General features: G+C 38.0%; 1 long non-coding RNA gene across 1 annotated transcript in view; it reads left to right on the top strand.

Moving 5' to 3' along the window:
• The first annotated feature begins 4741 nt into the window (after positions 1-4741).
• The window catches only part of LOC102040530, a 17976-nt gene continuing 4958 nt past the window's right edge, over positions 4742-17759 (top strand). Inside the window, exons 1-2 of the long non-coding RNA XR_265218.1 lie at positions 4742-4874; positions 5380-5419. This is a non-coding gene — a long non-coding RNA (uncharacterized LOC102040530). The remainder of the gene's footprint in view (positions 4875-5379; positions 5420-17759) is intronic.

Below are 17759 nucleotides of genomic sequence, written 5' to 3'. Positions count from 1 at the left end.
GTGTTCCTTGGCTGAGTGACCTTATTCTTCATGGGGTACGCCCTTTCAGTTGATTGTCCCACCTGGTTTAATTGTTTCCTGAGATTTTAGATAATCACACATCCCTTTGAGCTTCTGCTTCAATTATCTGAGAGCATTTTTGGATTCAGTAATTACAGGGTTCTGAAAATTCAGGCTTGAATTCCGTGGGCTGTATTTGTATGCTGTTAAAAATATCTGGGTATTGATTTTCCGTGCTTGCTTTGGAGTTACTCCCCTTACTGTCTGTGATCTGAATGAAGCTGAGTGAGATTTTTTTAGCTTTGATTCTGAGCTGAATTTTCAAACACAACAGAACCTGCTGAAGTGTTACAGAAATGCATTTGATATTCAGATCAATTAAAATGCTCTGAGGGGCTTTCTCTCCTCCTTCAGTCTTACATGTTTCTTGGTTTTCTTGGAATTGTACTATTCCTAGAATTTACTAATTAAAGACTGGCTTTCTTGCATGATATTTTTAATGTTAGCAGCTTCACTCCTATAATATTTAAGAAAATATTTTGTATTGCAAGTCTGTATTCCTCAGAAATACATCTACTTCCATGGGGAGAGATGAGATGTCAAAGCCATTCATTTTTTCTTCCCCATTTCAGTATTTTCTAATTTTTCTTTCTCCATACCCTTGTTTTTTCACTAAGACTCCCTGAGATGGATGCTAAAATACTGATAAGACCTGTGCACTGCAACAGGTGCTGGTTTCCAAGTCAGTAAATGTGAAAGAGGTTACAATATGATGGTATCTATTCCCTAAAAGGTGAAACTAAACTGCTGGTAGTAATAGAAAGTCATAGAATCACAGAGCATGCAGACTTTTATCATTTCTGTTGAACAACATCATCAGTCTGGGCTTTTAAATAGAAATTGTTGAAGGCAATGAGTTCATGTTCTATCAGATTTTCACTCAGGAACTATCCTTCTTGAAGATGGGGCTAGAAAGGGGTGATCATAGAATGTAGTTCAGTTCCTCATGTTGTTAAATCTCTTATATTAGACCAAATTATTCCATGACAAATTACAATTTCTTTTAGACAAATGGCTGCCTAGGTGGATACTGTGGAAACCACAAAAAAGCACTCACAAAAGGAAAACAAAGACTTCTAAAAGGGTGCAAGGCCCAGCACTTTCCTTGGCATATTACAGTCAACTGTAGTTGATTCTCATGGTTTTTTTCAATTTCTCATTTTGCCTCGCAAGGCATATTTTTCCTCCAAGAGAGGATGACCCATGAAATGGTTTTTCTTGACCTACCCTAATCCCCACCACAACAATTTCAATACTTAATAAAGTTACTCCTCTAAATAGTTGGAACTGCTGCTTTATTGTTTTATAGTCTTGGATCACGACCTGGATAGTCTTAATCTTAGAATCAAAACCATGCTTGGTAATGAGAGGAAATATCAGGATAAGCTTAATTAACTGTAGGCGAGCAGCTAAGAACACAAAAATCCATGAGCACGTCCAGTGAAAAAACTCTTTCTTGCCTACAGCTGGAGCTGAGAACTGGAAGGCTGTGTGTTTTTGGAGACACTGAATGTATAGTGAAGGAAAATAACAAAGTCACACCGCACTTTATATTTTAAGCCACATAATTTTGTGTCCCTTCTCTGGGCACAACAGTACTATGGATTTTCACACCTGACTAGTTAATCGGTGGGAAGGAGAGGAAGCTTAAAAAGGGGAATCTGTTTGATTTACTCTTCTTTACACTTCTCTGTCATCAAGTAAGTAACTACAACTCCTTAGCAATATTTCCTCTAATATCAGAGTCACAACTTATGTTACTTAGATTCTGCCAATCTCAAATATATATTTTGATTTTAAGTCATCCAGATATTTCTTCTAGAAATGATGTTGAAACCTTGAAACTTGATTATGCATTGAAACTTTGGGATACTGAGATTAGGCTGAAGGTCCACACTGCTGTGGGGATGGTAGCAGACATGTTCCAATATGTACCAGCTTTTAGTCTGTGTTCTGTGCAGCCAGGCAGGAACTTGCTGGAATATTTTGAAGCAATAGTTCACATTCATTTTGCTTATACCAACAGTATAATTTCTACCTCTGTGGAATGTATAATGATTTGTTTACAATGAGAGTACGAAGAGGCAACGTGAAGAGACACAATGGGAAATAATAGCTGTGTGGAGATGACAGGCCCTATCCATACAATCTTTCAGTTCTCATCTGTGTTCAAGTTCAAGGAATGTATCTCAATTATTTTCACATCATACTTTTCCAAAGAATGTTTTCCCTTTAGAAAGCTGCTGATCAAAATACCCAAAAGATAAAAATCAAGTTGTGCAATCATTTCCAGTTACAGCTTCTTTTTTTCCCTCAAAGTCTTTAATGTTTGAAAACTTTGCTTTAAAAAACTTAAAAGCAAATGAACAAAAGCTACAAAACCCCTTGGAACTTGGATTATATGTATGTGGAATATCTAATCATAAAATTTAGAAATGTGCAAATCCCTAAATATCTTTTAATTATTACTTGATGAACAAAATTAAAGAGGATCTGGATATCTATGCCATTATGTTTCCACCTGGAAATTCTGTGAAGGGAGTAATATGTTATGTCTCAAACCAGTCTTCCTGCTGGGCGGCATCCTGTGCTAGAGATAAAAATACAACTGGGTGAGATGATTACCCTCTTCATCTTCCTAATCTCACGTTTTACAAGTCATCAAATCCAGGTATTTAAGCACCTGTTTGGCCCTTATCCTAGGTCTCCATAGAGGGGAGGAGAGACTAAATATGTGCTGAACTGACCGTCTACCTCCCATTGTGATTAAAAAGACCCAACTGCCAGAGTCCATTTTCCACTCTGGTTTCACAACCCATGAATTCAGTGGAATCACTCTGGATTATAAATGTCATCCTTGGGAGTAGAAAATGACCTTGTGTCCCTTTTCTTTCCACCGAAAGATCCTCTTTTCAGCTTTCCCACGTTGAGCGAGGACAGATTGGCACATGCTACCACTGCACATTTCCCTCCCAATTACCCATTTCCTCTCCTCTGTGCATTTTTGGAACAATGTGTCATGTTCTGAAACCTCACATACCTGAAACATTTGGAAACACTGAGTTCTGGACACATCTGGTTATTAGATTTGAGATGGCTGCCTCTTCTGTAAGTAAAACCTTCACAACTGCCATAGGAAATTCCATTAAATTTTTCCCCTCTATGTTAAAATTTTGCATCAAATATTTTACTGCTTTATTTATTAATAAATGGGTTTTATAGTAGCCATGAAAAACACTGCAGAAACTTAAATGAAAAATGTTATTTTTAGGACAAAGATGTAAAATCATCTTCCAGGTGAGAACATATATCCCCCACAGCTAAATTCAGTGGTAGAGTTTGCCATCCACTGTGGTGAATGCTCAGTGGCAGGTACGGCCTTTGGGAAACTGAACTGTAGACGGATAGAAATAATATATTTCTGTACACTTTTACTATGAAAATTTGTGTGTGGCCATATGATCACCAAACAGTTTCTTTTAAAGTTGTAGTGTGAATAGTTTGATAAACCTGTTAACTTCAGCCTACTGATGTTTGACATCAAACTGACACACAGAAGGGCTCTTAGTACAAGCTTCATCCTCTGTTCTTAGGAATTAGTAGAACATTGTCTTTAGAAATGTCTTGACTCTCCTCTACTTGCTTGGAATAACATTTTTCCTGTGCCAGCACAGTGTAAATGAGAGGCTGGCTGTTAACTTAAATGCTGAGTAGCCTTGCTAGAGCTAGCAGACAAATTGAGGCTCATCAATTGTACGCCACTGAATTATCTGTGTTATTCTCTGTGTTATTCTTGTGTCTTCTATCAAGAGGCATCCTTTCTCCTCTGAATTTTAAGCATCACGCTATTTCCACTTTGGATAAAAAACCCCACCCAACCATTAAAAGTTATTAGAAAATTATCGAGCATCCACTTATATATAATCTCTTCTGTTTATAATTTTTTTTCCTTCAGTTAACAAAAATTTACTTCTCTTTTTGTAAAATAAGGCAGATACTACAAGTTGTTACAAAAGGAATTACCTTCTTTTTACACCTTGCTCTCTGAAAAAAATCTCTGTTTATTTTATTAATTCATTAGGTAGCAAGCTGGGGATCAGGTAAGTGATAAGTAAGGTAATAATTTGTAAGTGCTTTTATTTCTGGTAAATGGATGAGGAACTAATCTCCAGTTACAGCAATGGCAGCTTTTACTAGCAACAAGCCAAAAGGCTAAGGGTATGTCTGAACTAACTTGGGTGGTGCTGTGCCTGCCTGTGACAAGCTGTGAATTTAGGGCTGAAATAAGTTTAAGGATGGTGGCAGAATGAGGAAAACAGTCCACAGGAGGGGATGGAAGAGGTGTACTAGAATCTTTCACTATTTCTGTATCTATAGATTATTACAAACTTTAATAGTAAAGCTGAGTTGCTGTTCTATTGAAGAGAATGGAAATATTTACGCAGTGATTGTACCGTATCAGTATCTTGCTGAATTAATGTTCAGCATATTTAGGGGAAAAAAAAAGGAATTATTATCACCCTGGAAGTCTATTTACACTTGCTACCTTTTCTCATGGCCTAATGCCCAACAGCTGCACTAACAAGACACATTATCAGCCCTAATTGTCCTTCACCTCCCTCCCTGCTGGAAGGGACCAATCTGCTGACAGAGCCAGTGTAGTGTTTCATTTTAAAGGGCATTGGTTAGCTTAAACAGTGGGGTTCTGCTAACTTGACTCTTTTAGACTGAAATTAATTAGGGTGCTTGCCAACCTTCACCCCTTAGGCCAGCTGCTTGTGGGCTCCATGTGCGTTCACATCCTGCAGCACAGTGTAAGTAATATCCATGGGTTAATAGCAAACAAAAACTGAATTTGATAAAGGATATATTTTGAATATTAATTATAATAATAACAAATAGAAGTGGTAACACAGTGGCCAAATAACAGGCTACAGACTATTAAATGCAGTTTTTGTGGCTACACATGGTGCAAAGTATCATGATAAGACCAATAAAGCAAGCAAATGTGTTAATAAGATGAACCAGTAATTTAAACCCAAACAGCTAGCAAAAAAGAAGCTAAAAATCTCATTTATTCATGCATAAATTATATCTTTATTTATGCATAAAATTAGACCCTTGCTCTATTGTTAAAATGGCAAGACACAGGAAAAAACCCCAGCTGTAGCAAGTTCTTGTACAACTTGGTATTTGTAACTGGTATTGGGGCTTAAAGGAACTTTGTCAGTTCCATAGTGTGGAAGGTGGATTTTGAAAGCAGAGGACACTTCCTTTTCTGGTGATAGTAAGGATTTTTTCCCTGTTCTTTCTTTCCAGTGAAGAGCCTGTTTCTCTCTCATGTGCACTGGCAGATGGGGTGAGTGTGAAAACATTTTCTTTTTTTTTTTGCACTCAGCATTCACTGCAGCATATGGGAGCCAAGAGAGGGATGAGTGGAAGGTGAGAGTGCTCAGTGACAGAGTGGCCTCCTGGAGATCCTGGTGGCCAGGGCCTCTCGTGCACTGTGCCAGAGCAATGTGTTCCTTTGTGGCTTTCTCTGTCTTATAAGTTAACCTTTGCATTCCGGACCTGGGTCAGTTTGTGTCTTGAAAGAACTCTTCCAGAAAAGATAAATCTTACTATAAATACTGGGGAAATGTGCCTCAAAGGTCCAGGTCTGGTGTAAAAACTCAGATTCTTAAACTGGAGTGAGGCTGCAGTGTTCAAAGTGATGGGGCATTGTTCAGCACTCGGTTATTGCACGACTTCAAGATGGCCAAGCTCTACTTATACAAGCACCTAAATGTCTCCTGTTCTTAATTTGGGTGTGCTGTGCCTCCAGTAGTGGTCACAGCTGGGGAATTCAGCAACCTTTACCAAGTAATGCAGGGAAGGATAGCGCTTAGAGGGGGGGATATGTAGCTGCTAGAAGCTCACACAGAGTGGTGAGCTGTGGGAAACACCAGTATCCCAAACTTTCTCTCTTGGAACAGGATTGGGAATCTACCATGTGCCTGCCTGGGACAGGCTTGGGGTGCAACTGTGGTGTGGAGCAGTCCTTTGCCTGCCCAAAGTGGACTCTGCCTCCCTTCCATCCCAGGACTTGGCAGGGCAGTTTAGCCGCTCTCCTTGTTGCAATAACAGTTTAATTAGTTACTGAAAGTGGCATCAGAAAGACTGGAATTGCTCAGTTCCAATTCCTAAAACTTTCAGTGGACGAACACGTCAAAGACACTGAGATTCAGCAAGTGTCTGCTTCTGGAATAGCGCTTTTTTAATGGTGCTGGATCTCTCATTGGCACCAGTCACAGGATTCTTGGGATTGAGTAGCCTGGAGGAAATCTGTTCTGCTTCAAGAAAAAAATTGCATTGAGGAAAGCCAGCTAAGGGGAAAATTCAGGTTCTTTAGATGGTGTAAACCCCGGGAAACAGGGTTACAATATATACTGCATACACTAGATGGCAATGTAATACCTGTGTAAAGAGGTTGCTGCCAAATTCAATAAAGTGTTGTCAAGTAGGTATCAGGAGCTCTTTCAAAGTAATAGCTTTACCTTAACTCTTTTACAGTGAGCAAATAGTTTAACAAGGGGCAAAACACAGCACCAATTTGGATCAGTAAAGGACCACTGAATTAGTGTCTTGCTTGTTCTCATTTTTTTAATAATTTTCAGAAAAGTGTATTTATTTGTCACAGAGCTTAATAATCATTTCAGAATGTAAACTCTGTTAGTATGTAGTTTGACCTTTGTTAGGTTTTTCATCTCCTATCCCGGTTTGACCCTAGCTCAAATAGCTTTGAAACGTCCTTCCCGTATATTCCCTCTAGAATACTTCAGACACTGCAGATGTTCCCTTTTCATTTCTTCTTTTTTTGTCCGATGAGCAAAAGCCTGGGTAAAAGCTTGGTGATGTTTCTGGGACATAAGGAAGCTCTGTTGCATGTATATATCAGGTTCACCTCCATCTCAGACTTTGCTGTGTCTCTCTGGATTGAGCCCAGGTGTGGATAAACCTGCGATAGTATTTCATTTAACATATACTGTACTGCACTGTAGCTTTTCATATATTTAGGTGGTTGCCTCATTCATCTAGAACCATGAATATTCAGTAAGGCTTTGTACTATAGTGAGAAGCTTTTTCTCAACTGCTTTGTGGGATTTTTTGTTTGGGGTAATTTTTGTTTTGGGTTTTTTTCCAGTTGTTACTCTTTGTTTGTATCCTATACTATTTAAATAAAATTTAAGGGACACCTGCTCTCCTGAGCTCATAGCAGAAATACTAATTGATTCTTTTGTAGCACTGCTATCATAAATAATCAAACAGGGAAATTGTGTTGCAGCTTTTGAATGCTAACAGAAAAAGTTAACATTGCAATTCTAACATGTTGACCTTTTAATCTAAATTTAGATTCAATTCATCCCCTTTGCAGCTAGTTTTGTTTTACAATCATAATTAAATGCTTCTTTGTGCATTCTTGATGTTGTTTTCAGTCAATGAAAGATTAGTGGGGCACTCCAGGTGGTTTTCATCAGTATTTGTGGTGTCTGTGTGTGAAGAGCTGCAGTAACAGAAGGCAACCATCAGTAATCCCACATGGCCCTCAAGAATCCACCATGTCAAATATCAGTCTATATTCCAAATAGCTGCTCAGGTCTTTCAGGTTTTCATTTTCTATCTCCCAATTAATTCTTTTAGTATTTCCCCCCAGAACAGTCCCCTCGCTTTCTCTGCTTATTATTTCCATTCTATCCACCTGTCTGCTTTTTTTAGTTAACTTTTCCTTCCTCCTTTCTCACTGTATAGAACATACAGGGAACAGGAACTTATATATTGGCTTAAAGAGGACTTAACAGAAATATTTAGATTTTTTTTTAAATTCTGGGATGGCTTTGTTAGGTATTACTATTACTTTATACCTATGCTTTGACCCTGTCACCTGTTCAATTGATCATTTGTTTTCTCAATAGGGCAGATGAATGTAAACATACACGTTAAAATACGGAAATGTGCAGCACTGCATTTCATGCAGGACTAATTGTTGTCTAGTATTTATCCTGACTGTAAAGGGCTTGGGTTGAAAAGAGCCTTAAAGATCATCTAGTTTCAACCCCCCTCCCATGGGCAGGGACACCTTCTGCTGGACTGGGTTCCTTAAAGCCACATACAACCTGGCCTTGAACACTTTCAGGGATGGGGCATCTTCCTTCTTGTCTAATGTGATAAAAGCTCTTCTGCCATGCTTCCTTAGCCACTTTTCCAGCAAGGACCTGCTCTTGCAATCAAGGTTGACAATGAACCAATCCTTGAACAGGGACCTCTTTTCCAAACCAGCATGAGTTTTTGTTCTGCTGCAGTATTTCTTGCCTCAGGGCTTTCTTTTAAGGTGAAGCAGAAAGTGAAAACTGAATTAACTCATTAATTTATGGAAAATGCCTTCCCTAGCTTGGTAGTATGGCCTTAGATAAAAGTCGGCTGAAAATTCTCTGTGAAATCCTTTTGGTGTTTTTGATTGCTGAAGGGACCACAGAATAAATTCCTCACTTCCCAATGCTGCACATACCACTGGAAATCTCTCATTGGAGACATTTTATTACTGGCATATTTTCAGCAAGTTAAAAATACAATTTTTTAAAGCCTATTATGTATATATTAAAAATATCTCTGCTTTGACCACAGCTGGCTAGAGAATGTATTTTAGCAATCTGTTATTTGATTTACATTTTGATTTGACTCTTTGACAGAAAATTGTTTGTCCTTTTGGTTTCTGAATGAGAGATTATGTTAGCAACCCCGGGTAAAAGACGTCTTCATACCTGCATACAGAGCAGAAGATGACTATGTTAAAGGGATTAATTTTACACAATTAAGTTTTTCACACAACTGAACACCAGTCTTTGCCTGAGTGTAGAAAAACAAGGCACACTGTGCAAACTGATTGTTTCACTCTATAATTTTGGAGCTATAATCTTATGTCATCAGAATATTCTACATCAGACAAATTTCCTTGCTTTATAAGCTACTGCACAGTTCCAGGTGTTGGAAAACAGCAGAAGCCATTCCATATATTATTATATTTTAACATGTAAAGAATGTGTATTAGGTAAAGAGGGAAAGGTCAGTGTCAGTGTAATTGGTTTAGCCTCCAGACATAAGTCTTATATATAAAACTAATTTTCACAGCTCTTACTAGCAAATTCTGCAAAGTGGTTTTCTTAAGGAAGAGGGGAAAAAATTTGCTTCACTGGTAAACTGATTTGATTCCAGAATTACTGACTTACGGAGATGAAAATGAAAACTTGTATGTGTCCCTCTTTGATCAAAAGAATCCCCAAGATAAATCAAAAGTAAGAACCATCTAATAAGCATGGATGTATGAAATGTTAAAATAACTGCTTTTAAGTGGAATGTCAGCCCATCTCTTGGCATTTAGAGAATCTCAGCCCATTTAGTGCTTTACAATTTCCAGCTGAAATTTTGTTTTCATTTTGTTGTTATTTACAGTTCTTCATGTGAAACATAACAAATCTGATGTGAATTGTCTCTTTCTTTTCTTTGTTGTAAGTTAGGTAGCCAGACGGTGATGATGATTGCAGTAGTGTGTACTTGTTTTCTGTTTAGGCTGGATTTACACTGGCCCATCAAGTGTTAGGGTTGATTGTATTTTCCTTTCTTTAAGTTCAAAGTCTTCCCCATGAAGGTTTTTATTTAATTGTGAGGTTCTACTTCCTAAGATGAAAAGAGTTGTAGAGATAGTTCCCACTGCAAATCTTCTGAATTTTTTGTCTAGTTACCATGTTCAGACTGGACAGCTTTCCTATCTGACTTTCTGTTTCCTAGATTAAAAAGCATTAACTGTGGAGTGAGTTAAAAAACGAATCTTGGCCAATTTAGCAAGAAATGCCCACAGTACTTAGTGTTTTGCAGAGCTGTTAAGCTGAGTGGATGCAGCAGCTGACTGAAATTCCCGGAGAGAAAAGCCATATGACTATTACCTTGAAAGCAAGTCATGTCTGAAAAATCTAAGTGGTAGTAATTTTCATGTTCACATTTCCAATTGTTTGACCTGTGTGTTTTGGAAAAAACTCTTGCAACCCTTTGTTGAGCAATTGTTTCTTTAAGGATTTGCGTTTGCCTTGACGTCTTGGCTTATTCGGGGAGCCTGCTTTGTGAATGAGCTCATCAAAGCCATGGTATCTGGAAGCCAGACTTCCATTAAATGTGCCTGAGGACACCACGTGGGCTGTGAAGAAGTATGGGGCGTTTTGAACCTTTTTCCAAAACGATTCTTAAAAAAACCCACCTTGTTGAGCTGGTGGTGGTAATGGTTATGCTCTCAAAGTGAAAGAGGCATTCAGGATTATCTTAAATATCTCATTGGCAATCTTTGATCTTTATGCCTTAAACACAAGAGAGAAAAGGATGAAACAAAACAAAAATATTCTCTGTGTTGGTGGGCAGGTTATTTTCCTTTGGCATACAAATATATGGCTCTTTTCTAAAGTATAAAAATTCTTTAATGTTTTTGTATATGTAGTACAGTGATATATAGAAACAAAAGTTTATTGAAAGTACATCATGCCTATGATGCATGCTGAATTCCCTCTCCCTTATCTGAAGCAATGGTTGTGTTTATGCTGCACAGAAAGCTAAACTGGCCTTGTTCTGAAGAGGCACAGTCACCATGCTTGCTAATTCTGTCAGTGGAAGGAAGTCAAAATGCGAAGAAAAAGAATTAGAGGTGGTAAAAGTAAACAATAAAATATTAAATTTTGCTCAAGTTGTGATGTAATCTGGATGGATTAGGTGAAAAGAGCAATTTTTTCTTCCTTGCAATTTTTTCCTCTCTAAGAAGCTACATTTTGTGTCTGCTGGTAGCTGAAACGTCTGTAGGATTATGAAAAAATTGAGAAGAAGAAATAATTTGAGCATTTGTAAAGCTCTAGGTAATTAAACTACTTTGAATCTGGTGAAGAAAGAGTAGTGAGTAAACAAACATTTCTCATTGCATTTCAGAATTATCTTCTGGTATCTTGCACAGATTCATTGCAATAATTAGATGAGAAAGTTGCAGTTGCTATTGCAGCTTTTACTGTTGAGAAATGAAACAAAAATCTGGGGAAGAAGAAGTCATGGAGGGCACCTGGGAAGGGAGCTCAGAGTTTAGGAAGAAGTTTCTGGTGGGTGATAAGGCAGTGATATTGCAAACTCAAGAAGGGGGAAAAAAAGTGGGTTTAAATTGGCAATAGATTATTATATGAGAAGGATAAAGGTTCGGAGATATTTGAGAAGGGAACAGCAGAGGTAGTGAGTTTAGGGGTGGAGGGAAAATGAAGAGCAGCTTTTCAAGGCAGAGAGAGAACTTGGGAACTTAGACCAACAACAAATTCAAGATTAGAGGCAGCAGTGTAAGCACAGCTCTGACAAGATGATGAAGGGAAGAAGGGGCAGCCTGTGCTCATTCTGGCATGTGCTGAGCTCTTCTGGCAGAACTGGTTTGTGAAACAAAGCAGGGTACAGCATCGAGGGTTTGGGGATGGGGAAGTGTCAGCTCCTGGTACCCTGATCCCCAAAGAATGAAGACACAATTTTAGCTAATAAATTCTGTGAAGGATTGTGCAGCAAACAAACCCGGGAGGAAGCCAGGGTAGGAAGCCCTCAGGTAGCAGAGTGCAGAGCTGCCTACCTCAAGCAAACACCTCTACAGACAGATCTTGTTTGCACTTCAACTGGTTTCTGATGTTGCTAGAGGCTGTATCCTACTGAACTTGAATGGTGTAAGGCAAAAAAAAAGTGGAAAATCTCCAATTCAGAGTGCTGAGAGAGCGTTTACAGGAAGTGGTTAATGGGAGTGCAAGGTCTGGTGATTAAAAAGCTTGCTGCAGCCTCCTGTCTTTGATCTTACCACGGTGCTTGTCCCATCGATCATTCCAATTTATTGCCCTATCTATGCACATTTGCTCTTTGTGAGACTATTTACACAGTCCATCCTCATCAGATTATCAGGTGATTTACGCCCTGTCTACACAAAACCAATTCACAATGGGTGATCCCATTGATGTGCAAGTGGGTTTTATACAATTCAGTTGGCACTGAAGTAAATTGCACTGCCATAAACTCACAGGTTTATAGTGTGTGTGTGCACAAATGTGGATTAAGGGGTTGGCAGAATATCAATTAGACTGATGTGGATTGCTGTACAGAACAAACTTTCAAAATAGAAAGAAACTTAGATAAGAAATATTCCAAGAACTATTTTGCAGCGTGGTGACCCGGATTAAAACGCACCCTGAAGCAGATCATGCCATGGTTTAAAAAGCATCTAAATCTGAATATTTTTGAATTGTTAAAAAAAATAAGGGGAAAAAAAGCTAAGAAAGTTGTTTAACATTTGGAGTACTGACTTCCTCCTCACAACTTATAAATAGGGGGAAAATAAATGAAAATATTATTTTTCAATAAAGGAATAATTTAGATGAAACAGTACAGTAAAAACATGGTTCCTACTCTCTTTACCTATAAAACAACTTGAATACTACTAACATACTTCTAAATTTCCCAAGAGCCTAAACTACTACTCAATTTTAAGCATATCAGTTAGTAAAAAGAATCAAGGCCTAAGAGAGGACTCAAAAGAAGTAAGATAAGGAAATAAAAAAAAAACCCACAAAACAAACAAACAAAAAAGCCAACAAAACAAAACCACACAGAATAACGCATGTAGCCACATCAGGGCATCTGCAGTGAACCTTGTCCCTATCTGGATATTGGGGGATGAAGAGCAGCTCTGCAAGCCAGTGAGTGGTGATGGGAAGTGTGGAAGCAGTACTGTCTCTTTTCTGTCTCTGGTGTGCTTGTGCTGCTCAGGAGAAAATTTTCTTTTCTACATTTGAGGGAAGTGCTCCCATACTTTGTTTTTACATCTACCTGGAAATTGAAAAGGATCTCCCTACCTGGTTTTCTCTTTGCATGGATACTGCTGTTTAAACCTTGGGCTCTGGTTTAAGTGTTTTAAAGCTGCTTTGATTCTTTTGAGTCTTATCTTCAAAAGAAAGAGCAATAATGATTAAAAATTAAGTATGGTATGCTGAAAGCAACAAGGTTGAAGTGTGATTTCTTTGACATCACATCAGTTCAGATTACTTTACCAGGCACCCCAGCAACCTGGTGCTGATGTTGGATTGGATTAAGCTGATTGATTCTGTATTTGGGAATTAATGATAAGGATGTAAACATCAGCTCCAATGGTACTATTATGAAATATTCTATGTCACTGTCTCCCTTAGGCAGTGTTCTAACTTCTTATAAAAGCAGGGAGTGAGCTATAGTCATTTAACCGTTGCACTCTGAACTGTGTGTGTTTAGCTAGATTTTGAATGAACGTGCAATATTTTGCTCTTTACTTAGTACTCTAGCTGCTCATTTTTTCCCAATAAAAATATGGGAGGGCAATAAACTTGCATCTTATAAACTACCAGGAGTAGAAGCCTGGCTTTCACAGAGCAGTCTCCAGTAGGAGAAAATAAATTTTCGGACAATGGCCTTGCACTTTGTTTCTGTAGACAGCAAATTCAAAGAACACTTAGAGTAAATATCGAGCCATACAATAAGTCTCTTGAGATAGACATTTATTTGCATCCTGAATGATGTATCACTCTAATAAAGTCAAAGTCAGACAGAACTGAATAAAGGATATCCTTCACCTGCTGCTTGGCCTGTCGCACATCTAGGAGATGAAGTAGTGGATTACATTCACACAGCTAGTGAAAGGTCTTAACAAGTGAGAGAATATGCTAAAGAGACAGGGCAGCAGGTCTTGCTTCAATAAGAAACCAACTGTTCCCAAAGTGCTCTTTTTCTTTTGGTCCTTTCCCCCCACCCCGTGATTAATCCGTATTTGAGACTGTTGACCCAAGTGATCATTCCCAAATGATCATCTTTGCTTCCGCTCTGCTTAGTCACTATTGTTCCAAAGCTGAGGCTCTGTGCTTTCCTCAGACAGTTCCACTTGTTCTGCTTGTCTCAATAGGTGTTTTTAGAAGATGTGTCTTTAATTAAGCTCAAGAGTAGTTAAACTAAAAATTCCAGGAAGGGTTTTAACACAAAGAATGAAGAACTGCTGAAGTTTAAATGTTGAAACATTTTGGCAGAGATAATAAAGTATGTTCATTACATTTGCTAGGAAGGGGAGACTGGAATGCAACACTTGAACAATTGCAAAGATTTAACACTTGGGTATAAGAACATTTTAGAAACAAATGTATAGGGTGGTGATTTTCCAAGTGGGACTGAAAGTTAAATTAAAATCAGATCAAGATGCATGAAAAGGTATTGCATACCATTTTAGACTGGTGTTCTGTGATACACTGACATTATTTTGGCAATATCAAAAGTAGCACTTTTATAAGTGAGTTCACACTGCCCTGGTAATTTCAGCCACGGAGCTACAACAACATAACTGGTGAAGAAAGATGAATGTGATTGATTGGATAGAGTGCATGGATTAATAAGTGTCAGAGCAGAGAAAAAATGTGCAATGAAGAGAAACGGGGCATGGGAGGAGAAGGAAAACAGGTGTTGTGGCTTACTAGAAGGTTTATGGAATTTGGCACAGAGTATTATCCCATATTTAGTGAAGCTGATGGCAAAGCTCCCATTAACTTTAATCATCCAGAATCCAGACATTTCCCAGGGTATCCAGAAAAAAAAAAAGACTGTAGAGGGGCAAAATAATAATGAAAATATGGGAACTTGGACAACAGCAACACTGAACAATACTAGCTTGTCAGAGCCAGCCAACAGAGAACAGTGATTTATTAATAATAATCTTATTCTATCTTATTGACCAGCTGAATGCAATGACAAACAAAGGTAGAACTGCTTCAAAGAAATTTGTCTTCTGCATCTGCCTAAATAAATGTCCAAATTTTAACTCTTATGAATTACCATGGCTCAGAACAATATGTCTGTTCTTTATTGGTTGACTGTGATGATTTATAAAAACCCCCAGTTATTCTGTTATATCTAAACAGGGCTGGTGGGTCTCGCTGCAAGATATCTATTTTGAATGCTACCATTTCAGTAGGAGAATAATTTCAGTTTTCATGCTCAAACCACAGTTCTCTCAGTCTGTTCAGAGAGTGTCTTAAGCTGTTCAATTTGCCACATATTGGTGAATATATCTTCAAGATATTTTGAACCTCTATGTCTGAGAGTCCCTGGGTGTAAATAAGCTATGTACATTATGCAGAAGGGAGGAAATCTCAAAAACAGGTTCAAAAGAAGCTAACCTGATCTGTACTTAAATTATCACTCTAATTTTTTTTTCAGTAGAAAAATCTGGATCACAGAAAAAAATGCAAATTAAAAGTGTTCTGATTAAGATATTAAAAAAGTTGCTTGATGCTATCTTGAGATATGGGACTATTTACGGGAAGGTTTTATGAATAGCAGAGAAAGTGGTGTGGTCTTTATTGTTATTATGTGATATAGTCACACTCACTGGTATATACCATTTTCTTTATTGGATTGCATGATTCTGGATTCAGTGATCCATGACCAGAAAAGGTCTTGGATTAATTTACTTCTAAAATTCAATTGCCTGCAGTCACAGCACAATGAACTGTCTATAATTATGTTTGAGAAATGCTTGGACATAAGAACAAGATGTTTTTAATGAATGGATTTTTAATTCTGAGCAGCAGTCCCCAGAGTTATTTTCATGGACTATACCTAATAGTTTGGACTTAGAATAAGGGCCTTATAATAAAAATAATCTGTGCCATAGTAACTTTTTGTTCCAAGTCAGTTACAGGATGTTTGTATGCAAGGGAGGATCGAGCACCTTTGCTGAATGAATCATTGAGAGGGATGAATGCAGCTGAATTTTCTAGCAGTTATTTCAGGCAATATAACTTTCTGCCTCTGGCACCTGGCTTTGCTCTCCATCAGAGAGCAATTGGTGGATGCCAGGCCTACTCCATAAATCCTGTTTCAGAACATACATGGGAAGAACTTTCCTGTGCAGCTCAGTTGCTGTCACAGCCAAATGCTGCTGTCTGGGATGGTATCAGCAGCCCTGGCCTCCCCCTGCTTTATCAGAGAGATGGCCACTGGGCTTTCTTGCTGGCTGTTCTTGGTGTGCAGGTTGTGCATCAGGCAGAATATCTGCTATCTCTGTTAGCAGCTCTGGGATGGACTTGGTGGCTGCAGCAGCTGTTGTCACCAGCAGGTTCTGCTGAGATCCACCACAACTGAAAGGCTCATGTATAAACACCATAACAAGAATTTGAAGGGTGCAGTTTTGGCAACCTTGGCATTTCAGTAGAGATTATTTGGTGTTAATTATGATTTAATTTTTTTTTCTATCTTAGAACTTGCAGTGTAGTAAAATCACTTGAACCAGCTCAAGGAGCAAGAAAACTGCAGTATTAATCATTACAAATGTGCCTATATTTTTTGCTCTGCATCTGAAAAACTGGTACCTTTTGACTTAGGTATTGAAACTCAAAGTTCTCTAGTTATCATAAACATGTTAATTACATATATTTCTGTCTTGTTCTGGCTTTTACCTGCCCACTCACATAAATTCTTTATGTTGTCAAAATGCCCAATATTAGGCATAGATTTTATAGGTTGATTTCATGTAGGGAGATCATGTATTTGTGTAACCAAAGAGCAAAGGACATAAGCAGTGCTCACATGAAGATGTATTTGCAAAGAAGATAAAGAGCCCTGGGCATGAGAGGATCTGCTGGTAGCCAAGCAGAGCACTGAGTTTGTGAGAAAGTGGGCACTGGTGTAGAGTAATATCTTGAAGGACAAACCTGTTAACAGAGATTACTATTTTTATATTCATGAAAACCTTATTTGGTGTTTGCTTATTCTGTTAATTTCTCTGAATTTTCCTCTCTTTCCAATTCAATATGAAATATATAGATCTATCATTTAGATATATCCATCTTTAAATCTCCTTAAATGCTACTTTTCTATCTGCTATTTTTGTTAAGAACTTGACCTCAGTAATGCTGACAGAGAGTTCAGCTAGCTGTGTGTATACCAGTACAGACAAGAGACTGATTATGGACTTTTCTGGGATTTGAATGAGACCTAAATCATGGATCATAAAGGCATGGATCATATTGTCAATGTCTGAGATGGTGTCTGGTGTTTGATGACAAAGCTGACTGTCCTCAGCATATTCTGTGGTCTATCACTGGAAAGCTCAGCATGATGAATAAGACAATTGCAAAATTCTGCAAAATCCAATCAAGTATGGATTATGAGTTTAATACCATGTTTCATTTTAACTGTGTCCAGTTAAAATCTGTGGGTCTGTAGAACTTTACTTACCAAAGTTCCTGTGATGAAATATCATTAATCTGCAGCCCTCAGAATAGGTATGTGAATATAGGTTTTAGTTTAGTGTTGGGAGCAAAAGTCTTTTGAATATAGTGAAGCAGTGACTTTCATGGGATTTTGAGTAATACGTTAAACTATTTCTGAACAACTTTTCAACAAAACTGACAAGAAAGCTTCAGAAAGTTTGTTTCATTTGAAACTTCTAAAATGTCACTTGGACATTGATGTCTACGTGTATGGAACCAAAGTAGTTTCCTCTCTCTCTAGTAGATAAAAAGGTTAAACATAGACATGCCACTCATTTAAAAATGGCTTAATTAAGGTGCTTCTGACATAAAGTGTGTAAGTAATTTGGG

This window comes from Geospiza fortis, unplaced genomic scaffold (genome assembly GCF_000277835.1).
Source record: "Geospiza fortis unplaced genomic scaffold, GeoFor_1.0 scaffold40, whole genome shotgun sequence".
NCBI classification, from domain to species: domain Eukaryota; kingdom Metazoa; phylum Chordata; class Aves; order Passeriformes; family Thraupidae; genus Geospiza; species Geospiza fortis.
This window is presented reverse-complemented; position numbering and strand designations above follow the sequence as displayed.